Raw genomic sequence first — 16,203 nt, 5'->3', positions numbered from 1 at the left:
ATTTATGAATTTGTGTTCCTCTGTAATTGTATACTAACTGGTAACAAGCATAAAAATAATAAAATATTTAACTAGCATAAAAATAATAAATTATCCTATTTACTTACAACAGCAGAAATATGTATATCACTTTAAAAAATCAATTAAATAGTTCTACAAGAAACTACTTAACATAGAAAGCATCAATAAACGTTCTAAACCAAAAAGTTTCTTGCTAGCATGGTACTCATATATTTTGAACTTTTAAAAAATGCTCTGCATTGTTGATGTGTGCCCATTTCACTGCCCAGTCTGGTGTACTACACATTTTAATTTAGGATGAGGAAATAAGCAGCTGGATTAAGGTAAGGAAGACAATGTCCCCATATCCTCTGCCACAATTTCATCTCAAGACAATATAGGCAATCATTGATACCACTCCCAGAAACATACATTAATTTATTTAAAAATAAAGAATTCTAAGTCCTTTTTAACTGTTGACAGTTGTAAAAACCCTATAACATAGCCGTTCTACCATGGACCAACATGGAGCAATATTTTTAAAATGAGTGTTTTAATTCTTAACTAAAGAAATCCCCTTTCTTCTTCATTTTTCCAATAAGAAAGGAGCAAAACAGTTTTTATAATAAGTGAGAAGTGTTTTATTTTACCTAAGGGATTCCCACTTTTCATAACAACACTACCATCTGCTGGGATTTAAGAATATTATTGCTAAAAGCTTTGGAAGTCCTGGGTTGCATTTTTACAACTATTGTATATTTTTAAACAGCACTGACTATTTTCAAGGTGTAGTTTACTTGCAATTGCAATCCCCTCACACCCAAATAATACAAAGTGAGGAGAAAATAATAAAAGAATATCTTTAACATTTCCTCTCTCAATTAATTTTCTGGATCCCCCTATCCCATTTATAAATATACAGAATAATCCATTCATTCAAAAAATAGCCATTGATCATTGATTACATGCTAAGAAATATGCTACACATTAAGGACTGTATGTCCTTAGTCTATAGGGGACCCAGAACTATAAATACACAATGGCCATACAATATGGCCTTGTCCCTCTGCCAGACTGGGAACACCTGGATGCAAATATTGGGGGAAGGGAGTTTTCCTGAGGAGAAGATGCATATCTTTTTTAAAAATATATTTTTGTTGATTTTATAGAGGAAGGGAGAGGGAGAGAGAGATAGAAACATGAATGATGAGAGAGAACCATTGATCGGCTGCCTCCTGCATGCCTCCTACTGGGGATCAAGCCCGCAACCCGGGCATGTGCCCTTGACCGGAATCGAACCTGGGACCCTTCAGTCCAGAGGCCGATGCTCTATCCACTAAGCCATACCAGCTAGGGCAGAAGATGCATATCTTAATCTTAAAATTTGAGCTGGAATTAGACAAGACAGGGACAAGTAAGTTTAGAGAGTTTGACAAGTGATACTTGGGAGCAAATCTTTCACACTATGGTCATCTGTGTATATTCACACCTTTACCTACTTGTTCTTCCCTTCATTCAACTGATGATTTTGAACATCATCAGAGATGAAACTAGGAAACAAAATGTAAAATAGGCAAAACATGATAAGGGTGATAAAATGTGTACAGTGAGGACATTCATTCCTTTATTCAGCTATGACTTAGGCAATGTGTAGGCACTAGAGATAAGATGTCATCCATACCTTCAAGGAATGGGAAAAATATTTCTAAATAGTCACATAAAGGATGTGATAATTTTATCAAACTCTACACAGGGGTGGGGAAATGGAATGCCAGTAATGTTGGGAGATGCTTTATGGAGGCATAGTCAGCCATAAAGAATTTGAAAAATAAGTTTGCATTTACTAGTTTGATAAGCTTGAGATCTGCAGACAAGTGGACAAAGGGACTGAGTTCATTTCCACTATAATTGTATGACCATAGGAAAAGTCATGAATTTTTCATAGCCTTAGTTTCCTATATTGTAAAATGGGCATAATAATAACCCCTGCCTTATAGGTTAATTGTGAGGCTAAATGAACTAATGAGTGTCAAGTCCTCAGCACAGTGCCTATCTTAGCTGTCACTTGATATTGGTTATTTATCCTTCCTCTCCTCCTCTTCTTCTAACTCTATTAGTGAATGAGAGCACTGACCAATCACAAAAAATGCACAAGCAAAAGCACAGTCATATGAATACAGCAAGCTAGCCTGAAGAGGGACTGCAAGTGGTCAGATATCCATTCAGATGGTCCACATCTGTCAGTCAGCCAACAGAAACTGATTGCCTATTTTGTCTGGAGAACAACCTTAGGTATTATAAAGCATTCTAGGTTCTGTGATTAAAAACTGCAGGGTACAGAGAAAACCAAATAAATGAGTGTCTAATTTTGCCTGGTTAAACGTTTGCTGAGAAAGGCTTCATAGAAAAGCTCACATTTGAGCCCCCTTAATAGAGGAATGAGAGCTCAGCCTGTTGTGCTGGGATTGGAAGGCATTCTAGGCAGTTAAAAGGTGTGAAATTTAGTGGGTGTACATGGATCTTAAAGAACCTTTACATTAATGTAGAGGAAAACTCTCTATCTCTTGGCTTAGTACATGAAGAGCAGTAAAGATGACAAACTCAGGAAGCTTGGAAGCCACTTAACAGGTTGGTGAAATGGAATACCCAGTCCACAGATAGCCTTTCCCTGTTATCAGAAATAAAGACCTGTACTGGATGGATGTTCATACACAAGGGTCAAATTGGATCTTCTGAAATAAAGTAGCTACATATAGAAATTTTAATAGAATGTATGATGCTGTTAGTATACCAAGTTGTCTTCATCAACCCTAGGGTCCTTTCACAGGCAGGTTACAGAAAGTAGAAATGTTGAATCAAACTGTGATTTTTTTCCTAAAATATATCCCCTAAGGCAGTGGTTCTCAACCTTTCTAATGCCGCGACCCTTTAATACAGTTCCTCATGTTGTGGTGACCCCCAACCATAAAATTATTTTCGTTGCTACTTCATAACTGTAATTTTGCAACTGTTATGAATCGTAATGTAAATATCTGTGTTTTCCGATGGTCTTAGGCTCTACAGCAGCGGTTCGCCCAAGACCATCGGAAAACACAGATATTTACATTATGATTCATAACAGTAGCAAAATTACAGTTATGAAGTAGCAACAAAAATAATTTTATGGTTGGGGGTCACCACAACATGAGGAACTGTATTAAAGGGTCACGGCATTAGAAAGGTTGAGAACGACTGTCCTAAGGTGTCCTCTCACTAAATATATTTAATTATATCTAAAAAAATATGCATAAAGACCTAAATTTGCCATCATGTGTTATATGCCTGGAAAACAGTGGGGAAAGTTAAATGTGGATTCTGATTTTTATCACATATATAAAGCAATGACTCTTCATGATAACTTTACATAACCCAGGGATCAAGAGGCTAAGAAAGTTTACATTCTAAGAAAGATTATCCATGCCTTGATTTAGAAGAAACCTTAAAAACAATTGAGACAAAACAAAAAGGCATTAAAAATGGAAACATGGGCCCTAACCGGTTTGGCTCAGTGGATAGAGCATCGGCCTGCAAACTGAAAGATCCCAGGTTTGAGCACATCCCCAGCAGGAAGTGTGCAGGAGGCAGCTGATTGATGTTTCTCTCTCATCGATGTTTCTAACTCTCTATCCCTCTCCCTTCCTCTCTGTAAAAAATCAATAAAATACATTTAAAAAAATGGAAACATGGGTGTCTTTTGTTTGTTTGTTTGTTTGTTTGTTTTACCCCCTGACAGTTTTTCTTTAAGCATGTGTCTGTCCTTCAGGCCTTGAAGGAGCTTACATATTGTCCATCTCACCAGTAATTCTTGGTCCCTTTTTTCTTTTCTGACTGTCGGCTGAGTTGGAATTTTCTGTCAGTTTGCAACTAAGTGTGGAGTTGCCATTGTCAGGGTTAGGAGCAAGAAAGTGGGAAGGTGGCGGCCTCATCCTGGTGTTGGCTGACTTGACCTTCTGGGAAGAGGAAGGCTTGAATCAGTCCTGCCTTTGAAATCACCCCACTCGACTCTATCATTCCAACAACAGTAATTAAAGGAAGTTTATCATTATCCACCCCTTTTCTTTACTGTGGTACGGCAGATAGTAGAAGCATCTGTGACAAAATTCAGACCAGTAATAAATTAACTAGGCTGTCACTACAAAGATAAATAGGACAATAAACAGGAAATAAATGGCTGAAAAGGTTTTCTCAAGCAGCAGAAATCCAAGAAGGCAGAATGCACAAAAGAAGAATATAAAGAAGAGAGATACAAAGAAAACACGTGAGGCACCATGGAGGGCCCTGTGAAATAGTCTTAAAAAATATAAAGACAACCAAAGAAAGAATTAGTGTTATGAAGAACTCTGGGGATAAGGGCTGGGGGTGGGGGTGGGGAGGGGACGTGGCGCGGGGAGAGAAAGGATCAAATGAGAAAGGAAAAGGAAAGTATAAAAATTCAAAGAGAGAAAGGGAACATTAAAAATTATGGAGCTCTCATGTGAGGCACTGCACCAGAAAGCCCTGTCTTTTTGCCAAGGCTTTGAAAGCATAAAAAAAATCAAAATATGCTGTCATTAGGCAGTAGATTAAAGTTCCAGAAGCCTTTCTGATTCTCATGCTTTTAAATGTCATGATAAATTATGCATATGCCACAGATTGGGATGACTTAACCCTTAAGTAATCAATAATTCAACAACTCTGAACATGAACCTAATCCAGATGAGAGTTTCCAAGTTGGAATCTGAAAAGATTTGTACCATTAACAAGAAAGGTGTGCCCAGCACACTATTTCTCTTCCTCAGAAAGAAAAAGGAGAGGCTTTAGCATGTGCTTCCATATTTAATGCTGGGATATTTCGGCTCAACATTTTGTGCTAAATTACCAGATAACTTATTCATGGATTTTCAAAATTTCATCTTTTTTTTATTAATTGTAAGTTTCGCATCAAAGCTCTAGAACCATCAGCTACATGACATCCCCTAGGTGATGTCCGCTTCTGGGAACAATGACAGTGTGGAAGTTGAGCCAGCTTATTGAAGAAAGAAGCAAGAGTTTTTAAGCCTAACAACATCCAGGATACACAAAGACTTTTTTTTTTAACCTAATATGCTGATGTGTCAACATAAAGAAAACACGGTGACACTAGTAATTATTTTGTAGTTTTTAATTCTACTAAAAATATATTATTTTAGACTTAAGAGTCAAGTTAGTGCCAAGCGATGTAGAAGGCAATGCTACATTTATGTGAGATGTATAGACTTTAAACCAGACATCTGAAATTGCTTCTAATTAAAGAGCTGCAAGTCATAGTTTAAATCATAAAGCTTTCCCGTGCACAAACCCCTTTCTTATAAAGCTAGCAAAGTGAAGATACTGGACCCTAAATCAACCTCCACCATCTTCTGGGATAACAGCATTCAAATTTAACTATAGGTTCAGTTTTTTAACCAATGGAGGGGATTCCTATCTTTAAAAGAATCTCTACATCAACTCTCTAAATTAAGCCCACAATTACTAGCCTTATTTCAAAACCATAGGCATAGACTAATAGGGACAGTGTAAATTTGTTAAATATGTAGAATAAACCAGTCTTTCCTCCCTCACTTTCCCAAGCACAGATCTCTTGGCTCAACTGCTTGAGTGCAGGTATGGAGATTTTCTATGTATCAATTTCCAGCAGTTCAAATTTCATTTAAGTAGGGAATTTTAGCTGCTGGATATTTTACTGCTGCAATTGAATTAGAGAAAATATATATTAAAAATGCAGTGATTAAAATTGATATTTGACTTAAGTGACTTAATTGCTGGGTACAATACATGAATATAAATAACAAAAAGCAAGATGTTTTACTTGTAGTGATTTTTAAAGCTTTTATTATTGTAAAAAACTTGTTTGTTAGTGGTGATTAGGCCAAGTTTTAAGCTAGTAATTCTCTCTCTTCCTCTCTCTCTCTGTCTCTCTCTCAATATTTTTTCCCCATTGATTTTTTTAGAGAGAATGTAAGGGAGGGAGAAAAGAGAACACAGAGAGAGAGAGAGAGAGAGAGAGAGAGAGAGAAATATCAAAACATGGATGTGAGTGAGACTTCTTATTAATTGGTTGCCTCCTGAACGAGCCCTAAACAGGGCTGGGAATTGAACCCATGACCCTTCAGTGGGCAGGCAAATGCTCTAATCACTGGGAACACCAGCCAAAACATCAACCTAGTAACTCTATTTAGGAGGAATATGGAAGTATATGCATAAATATAAAATTAATAATGTAGTTAGCCAGAAAAATACAGAAAATATTTAGTATATTCCCTTCTAATTAGTGTATCTCAAGGAATCATCTTAATTTTATCTTACCTAACTAAACATTTGGTAAACTGACAAATTTTCATGACACTATACATCAAAGAGCAAATATATTATGTGAAATATGTCATTATTTTGACTAATAAAGAAAGAAGTGAATAAACCATGACTACAAGAAGGAAAAATACATCCCCATGATTATATAAAATTCGATTGACAAGTACAACTAAAATTTGTGAGGTTTTTTTCAATGAGAAAGGATATGCTTCTCAGAGTGAAATTATTTATTTTTGCCCCCCCTTTATTTTTGCATTCCAGATTTTAAAGTAGTATTTTATATTTAAAATACAATATAGCATTTAAAATTCTGGTTAATTGCTTCAAATGTATACTTCTAAAATGTTCATTGTTTACAACAAGGTCATTTTTTAAAGTAATTTGGTTTTGAGTTTCAAATTCTGCTCTTTCACTAAATATACACTGAGTGGCCAGATATTATGATCTCTGAACGCATAATAATCTGGCCACTTTGTGTGTGTGTGTGTGTGTGTGTGTGTGTGTGTGTGTGTGTGTGTGTATTAAAGGCCCAGTGCATGAATTAATGCATGGATGGGGTCCAGCCAGCCTGGCCAGGGTGGGGAACATGGGCTGTTGGCTGGCCTGCCTGCTGGTAGAACTCCTGGTCGAGGGGACAATTTTCATATTAGCCTTTTATTACATAGGATTATTATATAGGATATACACTGAGTGGCCAGATTATTATGGGTTAAGAGATCATAATAATCTGGCCACTCAATGTATATAAACACCAGTTACTCCACTTTTTGGAGCATAGAGCAATAATAATCAAATTTTAAATAAATTTGAATCATTATATATCTACATGTAGTCAAAATATTGTATTCAAATCGATAAGAATATCTCACAAATTTGAAAGACTTGAACTAGCTTTAACATGAGGAAATATATGAAAACGGAAGCAGGAAAAGGAAACTTCATTTAACAGTGAAATTGAAGGTCCTTACGACTTTGATTAAATTTAGCTTTCAATACTAGCTCTAGAAATCATATTTCTCACCCTCATTGTCTTAGCTTCTCCCCTGGATAATTAGCAACCCCCCAGGCAACAGAAGACAATAGCTGGGACCTGACTAAAGATCACAAAGTCTGGACCTCTGCAGGCTAAAAATAATAACTTGACCTTGAATGACCCCCTGGCTACTTTTTCATGACACTAGATACAGGGAGACCACATAGAGTGACACCAGTGCATACCTCACAGCTGTCCTCAAGACCTGAAGAAATGATTTATTACCCTTACCTCATCTCTGACCATTCAGCTCCCAGGACCACCTCAAACTCTCTAATCCATGCTGTCTTTTGGTTTTGCCCTATATGATTTGTAATCTACATGCAATGGAGGAGTTGAGTCTTTCAGAATATTAGTTCCCCATCTTATGGATTGACCAACTCAATAGTTTTCTTTCTATACTAAAAATTCCTGCTCATGCATTTTTTGGGCTAGTACCCACAGGTAGACACACTCAAATATTGGGTTCCTGGTCACAATAGGGTTTGTAATTTAAATAAGACATTACTCTGAAAACATATAAACTTTACTTTTTCATGAGTCAATTATATAGCAACCTCAACTATACAAGAATACATATAAGAAAGCATCTGAAGAACCTAAAAAGATGTTACAAAGTTGAGTGGCCACTTGCTGATCACATATTCACTATTATTTTATACAGAGTTTAATAAGCTTAGTCACTTGGTCCATCAGACTCATAGAAGAGGTAAATTTAAAAGAGTAGAAAAAGAGAAGATGAGAGGTATAATCATAGGTTCAGCAGAAACAAAAAGTACCAATGGGCTTGACATTGAAGGAGAAAACAAAAACTGAAAAAAAGTCAACTTTTGAACTCTGGGATTTTGGTCAATGTATTACTTTCTCTTGGCTTCAGTACCCTCTTTTTACCCCATAGTTACTTCATATTACCTCATAGGATTGCTGAAGAATAAATTAATTAATATATTTAAAGCACTTGAAAGAGTACCCAGAACATATTGAGGCCTCAATAAGTATCCTATCTAATAAAGAGGGAATATGCAAATTGACCGTCATGCCATCTAGCCACAAGATGGAGTCCCCCAGTCCTTGCAACCCCTCTGGGGGGTGGTGGGAAGGACAGGCGCATGGTGAGGCCAGACCCGCCTTCAGCCCCACAGCTGCCCAGGGCCGGCTCAAGGCTCAGGCAATCCTCAGATGGCAACTGCCCAGCTGCACAGGGCTGACTGAGGCTCAGGTAACCAGGGCCGGTCGAGGCTTGCGCTGCCACCAGTGGCAGCAGCAGAGGTGTGATGGGGGCGTCACCTTACCCTGATGGCCAGGTCACCTCCCACCCCTGAGGGCTCCTGGACTGTGAGAGGGGGCAGGCCAGGCTGAGGGACCCCCACTCCAGTGCATGAATTTTCATGCACCATGCCTCTAGTTTGTTATAAAATGCTAAGAGTCTCACAGACAGCTGGAATTAGTGGTAAGTAGCCCTGTTCATCCTGGTAATCCAAAGGACATCCTTTATCTTTATGATAGGATGCTGATTCCATTGCTTCATGTGATCATTCCATACCATTATGGATTTTGGAAATTGCAAAACTCTTCCAAATGAAGGAATGAGAAGATACTAAATGATATTTTGATTTACTAGTATAGTAAGAAATATATATTTGGTCTTCGTCCCCATTCCTAGCACAGAGCTCCTTAAACCCTTGAAATTTCCAGTGTTGAGAATGATAAAGGTATATTTTGTTATGTTAACCAGGTAACTTTGGGAACCCACCAAAGGATGGAGACTGGTTGCCTGGAGAGTCAATCATATGATTAGAGGGTTGGAACTTTCAGACCCATTCCCCTGACATCCAGGGAGAGGAGAGTGCCTGGAGGATGAATCAATTGCCAATAGCCATCCTGCCTATGTAAAAAAACCTCCACACACACAAAAAAGACAGGGTTGTGAATAGTAGCCTTCTCTGGTTATGAACATGTGGAAAGGTGGGGAGAGAGTGGAGCTCCTGGAGGGCATAGAAGCTCTGTTCCTTTTCCCTATAACTTACCCTTTGCATCTGTTCCATCCAATTGTTCCTGTGTTATATTACTTTTTTTATTCTTTAAACTATTGCATATGTCTCCTTTTTCCCTAATTGACCCACCCCCTGGCCATTCCCACCTCCCAGGACAAGCCCCCAAGGCCTTAGTGTCTGTGTCCATTGGTTACTAGTATATTAATATGCATCCATACAAGTCCCTTGGTTGATCTCTAACCCCACCTCCCCTGCCTTTTCTCTAAGGTTGGATGCTCTGTTCAGTGTTACCTTGCCTTTAGATCTATTTTTGTACATCAGTTTACTAATATGCTGTTCATTATATCCCACATATGAGTGAGATCATGTGATATTTATCTTTCTCCGACTGGCTTATTTCACTTAGCATAATGCTCTCCAGTTCCATCCATGCCGTTGCAAATGGTAAGAATTCCTTCTTTCTTACAGCAGCGTACTATTCCAAACAGTAGATATACCACTGTTTTTTTAATCCTCTCATCTGCTGATGGGCACTTAGGCTATTTCCAAATTTTAATTATTGTAAATTGTGCTTCTATGAACATAGGAGTGCATATATCATTTCTGATTGGTGTTTCTAGTTTATTGGGGTATATTCCTAGAAGTGGGATAACTGGGTCAAATGGGAGTTCTATTTATAAGTTTTTGAGGAAACTCCACACTGTTCTCCACAGTGGCTGCACCAGTCTGCATTCCCACCAGGAGTGCACGAGGGTTCCTTTTTCTCCCCATCTTCGCCAGCACTTGTTTGTTGATTTATCGATGATAGCCATTCTAATAGGTGAGAGATGGTACCTCGTTGTTGTTTTGATTTGCATCTCTACAAGGATTAGTGATTTTTGAGCATGTTTTCATATGTCTCTTGACCTTCTGTATATCCTTTTTCAAAAAGTATCTATTTAGGTCCATTGCCCATTTTTGATTGGATTGTTTATCTTATTTTTGTTAAGTTGTATGAGTTCCCTGTAAATTTTGGAGATTAAACCGTTATCTGAGATAGCATTGGCAAATATGTTCTCCCATGCAGTGGGCTTTCTTGTTGTTTTGTTGATGGTTTCTTTTACTGTGCAGAAGCTTTTTATTTTGATGTAGTCCCATTTGTTTATTTTCAATTTAGCTTCCATTGCCCTAGTAGCTGTATTGTTAAAGATATTGCTGTGACATAAGTCTGAGATTTTGCTGCCTCTGTAGTCTTCTAAGATTTTTAAGGTTTCCCTTCTTACACTTAAGTCCTTTAACCATTTTTAGTTTATTTTTGTGTATGGTGATCTAGATTCATTTTTTGCATGTATCTGACCAATTTTCTCAGCACCATTTATTGAAGAGACTGTCTTGACTCCATTGTATGCTCTTGCCTCCTTTATCAGATATTAATTGAGCATAATGGCTTGGGTGTATTTCTGGGTTCTCTATTCAGTTCCATTGATCTATATGTCTGTTCTTGTGTCAGTACCAGGCATTTCTGAGAAACATGGTTTCGGAATACAGCTTGATACCTGGTATTGTGATCTCTCCAACTTTGTTCTTCTTTATCAGGATTGCTGTGGCTCTTTGTGGTCGTTTTTTATTCCAGGTGAATTTTTGGAGAGTTTGTTCTAGGTCTGTAAAATATGCTGTTTGGTATTTTAATGGGGATTGCATTGAATCTATAAATTGCTTTGGAAAGTATGGACATTTTAATGATGTTGGTTCTACCAATCCATGAACACAGTATGTTCTTCCACTTGTTTATATCTTCCTCTACCCTTTTATCAGTGTCCAGTAGTTTTCTGAGTACAGGTCTTTTACCTCCTTAGTTAAGTTTATTCCTAGGTATCTTATTTTTTTTGTTGCAATGGTAAATGGTATTTTTTTTTTTTTTTTTTAGTTTCTCTTTCTGTGAGATCACTATTAGTGTATAAAAATGCCATAGATTTCTGGGTGTTAATTTTGTATCCTGCTACATTGTCAAATTCATTTATTAAGTCTAGTAGTTTTATGATGGAGTCTTTGGGGTTTTCTATGTACAACTAGAGGCCCAGTGCATGAAATTTGTGCACGGGGGGGCAGGGGTGTGTGTCCCTCAGCCCAGCCTGCACCCTCTCCAATCTGGGACCCCTCAAGGGATATCCGACAGCCTGCTTAGGCCCAATCCCACCAGGATCCCACCGAACCCACTGATCCCCACTGGGATCAGGCCTAAACGGGCAATCGGACATCCCTCACAATCTAGGACTGCTGGCTCCCAACCACTCTCCTGCCTGTCTGCCTGATTGCCCCTAACTGTTTCTGCCTGCCAGCCTGATCCCCCCTAACGACTCCCCTGCCAACCTGATCGACGCCCAGCTGCTCCCCTGCTGGCCCGATTACCCCTAACTGCCCTCCCCTGCTGGCCCGGTAACACATAACTACCCTCCGTTGCCAGCCTGGTTGCCCCTAACTTCCCTCCCCTGCCAGCCTGGTTCCCCCCAACTACCCTCCCTTGCAGGCCTGGTCTCCCCGACCTGCCCTCCTCTGTCAGCCCGATCACCCCTAACTGCCCTCCTCTGTTGGCCTGATCGCCCACAACTGCCATCCCCTGCAGGCCATCTTGTGGTGGCCATCTTGTGTTCACATGGTGGCAGCCATCTTTGACCACATGGGGGTGGCCATCTTGTGTGTTGGAGTGATGGTCGATTTGCATATTACTCTTTTATTAGATAGGATATCATGTCATCTGCTTCTTCTTTTCCAATTTATATGTGTTTTATTCCTTCTTCTTGTCTGATCGCTATGGCTAGCACTTCCATTATTATGTCAAACAGGAATGGTGAAAGTGGGCATCTCCATCTGGTCCTGTTCTTAGGGGAAATGGTTTTAGTTTTTGCCCATTGAGTGTGACATTGGCTGTAGGTTTGTCATATAAGGCTTTTATTATATTGAAGTATGATACCTCTATTCCCACCTTGCTGAGAGATTTTATCAAGAAAGGGTATTGGATTTGTCAAATGCTTTTTCTGCATTGATTAAATATGTGATTTTTGTCTCTTAATTTGTTTAAGTGATGTATGACATTTATTGATTTGCAGATATTGTACCATCCTTGCATCCCTGGGATAAATGCCATTGGTCATGGTGTGTGATCTTTCTAATGTAATGCTGGATCTGATTTGCTAGAATTTTGTTAAGGATTTTAGCATCTATGTTCATCTTGGATACTGGCCTGTAGTTATCTTTCCTTGTGGTGTATTTATCTGGTTTTGGAGTTAGGGTGATGCTGGCTTCATAGAAAGAGCTTGGAAGTGGGCCTTCCTCTTGAATTTTTGGAATAGTCTGAGGAGATAAGGTTTTATTTCTTCTTTGAATGTTTGGTAGAACTCCCCTGTAAAGCTGTCTGGACCAGGGCATTTGTTTGCTGGAAGATTTTTTATTACTGCTTCAACGTTATCAGTTGTTATTGGCCTATTCTGTTTTTTTTTTTTTTATTTTTCCTGATTGAATTTTGGAAGCTTGCATTTTTCTAGGAATATGTCCATTTAATCTAGGTTGTCCAGTTTGTTGGAATAGAGTTGTTCATAGTATTTTTTCATAATCCTTAGAATTTATGTGGGGTTGGTTGTTATTGCATCTCATTCATTTCTGGTTTTGTTTATATGGTTCCTCTCTCTTTGTTTCTTGGTGAGCCTGGCTAGAGGTTCATCAATATCGTTTATCCTTTCCAAGAACCAGTTCTCCAGTTCTTGGTTTCATTGATCTTTTCATTTTTTATTTATTTTTTTTTGGTCTCTATGTCATTTATTTCTGCTCTGATATTTATTATTTCCTTCTTTCTTCTTACTCTGGGATTTTCTTGTTGCTCTCTTTCTAATTCTTTTAGTTGTAGGATTAGATAATTTATTATCATTTTTTATTGTTTTTTTGATATAAGCCTGTAGAGCTATGAACTTCCCTCTCAGGACTGCATTCAATGTGTCCCATAGATTTTGGGTTGTTGTGTTTTCTTTGTCATTTGTTACCAGGATGCTCTTTTATTTATTCTTTGATCTCGTTGGTAACCCAATCATTGTTTAATAGCATGCTATTTAGCCTCCAGGTGTTTGATTTTTTTCATTGTTTTTATTGTTGTTGATATCTAATTTTGTTCCATTGTGATCTGAGAAGATGATTGGTATGATTTCTATCTTCTTGAATTTGAAGAGACTTTGCCTGTATCCTAATATGTGGTCTATCTTTGAAAATGTTCCATGTGTAGTTGAGAAGAATGTATATTCTGTTGCTTTGGTGTAAAATGTTCTGAAGATGTCTGATCTAGTGATTTGTTTAGGATTGATGTTTCATTGCTTATTTTTGTGTACAGGGTTTATCCAGTGGTGTCAATGGAGTATTAAAATACCCTACTATGACTGTATTACTGCCGATCTCTCCCTTGATATGTTCCAGAAGTTTGTTTTGTGTGTGTATGTGTGTGTGTGTGTTATGTATTTGGGTGCTCCTGTATTTGGTGCATATATGTTTACCAGAGTTATATCCTGTTGTTGAATTGCTCTTTTTAGTATTATGAAGTGGCCTTCCTTATCGCTTATTATGGCCTTCACTTTGAGGTCTAATTTTTTCAAATATAAGTATTGCTACCCCAGCTTTTTTTTCATTCTCATTTGCCTGAATATTATTTTCATCTCTTCAGTATCAGTCTGTGTGAGTCCTTTGTCCTGAGGTGGGTCTCTTGTAAACAGCAGATATATGGTCATGTTTTCTTTATCCATTCAGCTGCCCTATGTCTTTTGATTGGAGCATTTAATTAATGTATGTTTAAGGTTATGATTGATAGGTACTTGTTTGTCGCCATTGTTATTCTTTATGTCTGTGTTCCTTCTTCCCTTCCTATTTCTTTTTACAGCAGTCCCTTTACGATTTCCTGCATTGCTTGTTTGGTGGTAATAAACTCGCTTAACCCTTTTTTGTCTATGAAGCTCCTGATTTCACCTTCAGTTTTGAATGATAGCCCTTCTGGGTATAGTATTCTTGAATTCAGTCCCTTGCTTTGCATCACTTTGTATATATAATTCCATTCCCTTCTGACCTGCTGTTTTCTGTAGAGAAATCAGTTGATAGTCTAATGAGAGAACCCTGGTAGGTAACTTTATGTCTCTCTCTGGCAGCCTTTAAGATTATTACTTTGCCATTGGTGTTTGTCAATTTAATTATGATTTTTCTTAGTTTGGGTCTTTTTGGGTTCATCTTGTTTGGGACTCTGTGAGCTTCTTGGACTTCTGTGAGTTTTTCTTCCCAATATCAGGGAAGTTTTCTGTCATTATTGCTTCAAACAGGTTTTCTATTCCTTGCTCAGTTTCCTATCCTTCTGGCACTCCAATTATGTGGATGTTGTTTTGTTTCATGTTGTCCCAAAGCTCCCTTAGGCTCTCCTCCTGCTTTTTAATTTTTTTTTCCAGTTGCTGCTCTGTTTGGGTGTTTTTTCCTACCTTGTCTTCTAGCTTGCTGATGACAAGTCTACTGTTGATGCTTTCTATTGTGTTCTTTATTGCCTTTATGTTATTCTTCATTTCTTCTTAGTTCTTCATTTTCTCTTGATTCTTACACATGTTGTTGAATTTTTTCCCATCCTTTTCAGCATCCTTATGACCATTGCTCTGAATTCTTTTTCTGAGAAATTGCTTGCCTCCATCTTATTTACTTCCTTTTCTGGTGATTCCTTCTTTTCTTTTGTATGGGGGCTGTTTCTTTCTCTTCCCATTTTTGAACCTCTCAGCATGTCTGGTTACGTGGCTCACTCTCTACCATGTTTACCAAAAGGCACAAAATACAACTCAACAAGAAATGACACAGAGGGAACACAACATGAATGTATTCACAACACCGATAACTTCAAATAAAGGTGACCACCAGAGAAAAGGGAACTAGGGGAGAGAAGAGTGCAAAAATTATATTGAGAAAAGGAAAAAAGATGTGAAAGAAAAGAAAAAGAAGAAAAAAGAAGGGGAAAAATATACTTATATGGGGAGAAAACTCCACAAAACCAACAAGTAAACCAAAAAATGCAAACAACAGACACCCAGAAAAAAAGGGGGTTGGGGGAAGGAGGCCTGAATCTGAAGAGGCAGAGCTTATTTCCAGAAGGTAAGGTAAAGGAGTTGAATGAATGGGGGAATGGACACAATTCAGTATAGAGGAGGTAGAAAGAATGAATGTATAAGAAGAAAAGTAAAAAACAAAATACTCAATAAAATAATTTGTAAAATTAATTTAAAAAAATAATTAATATATATACATATTAAATATATATATTTATGAAAACACAATTTTCCCCCTTCTTTAATCTATCTACATATTCATCTCATTTTGGAAAAGGAGAATACAGTAGAGAGGAGAGAGGCCTGAGTTTGGTAAATGAAACTAATTAAGCTATTAGTAGAAGAAGAGAGCAAATGAGGGGAGGAAAAACAAAAGCATAAAATAAAAGCAAAACAAATAAACAACAACAAGAAGAAAAAAATTGGCTAGTGAAGAAAGAGAAAAGAGAATGATGCATGGACTTGGAGCAGAGGAGAGGAAATTAGATATATGAGTAAGCCAACAGAGACTACTATAATAGTGTTGCATCAATAAAGCAGATAAAGATCAATTTTTAACAAGGAGTAAAAAGAAAGGAGAGAGAAAAACTAAAGCAGGAACTTGAGAAGAGAAACATGATGAAAAAGGGAGAAATGAGGAAGAAAAGGTTGACAAAAAGGAAAAAAATGAGATAAAATAAAATAATGATAAAAATGAACTGTAGATCACTAATCCAAAAAA

This window comes from Eptesicus fuscus, chromosome 3 (genome assembly GCF_027574615.1).
Source record: "Eptesicus fuscus isolate TK198812 chromosome 3, DD_ASM_mEF_20220401, whole genome shotgun sequence".
Taxonomy (NCBI): Eukaryota; Metazoa; Chordata; class Mammalia; order Chiroptera; family Vespertilionidae; genus Eptesicus; species Eptesicus fuscus.
This window is presented reverse-complemented; position numbering follows the sequence as displayed.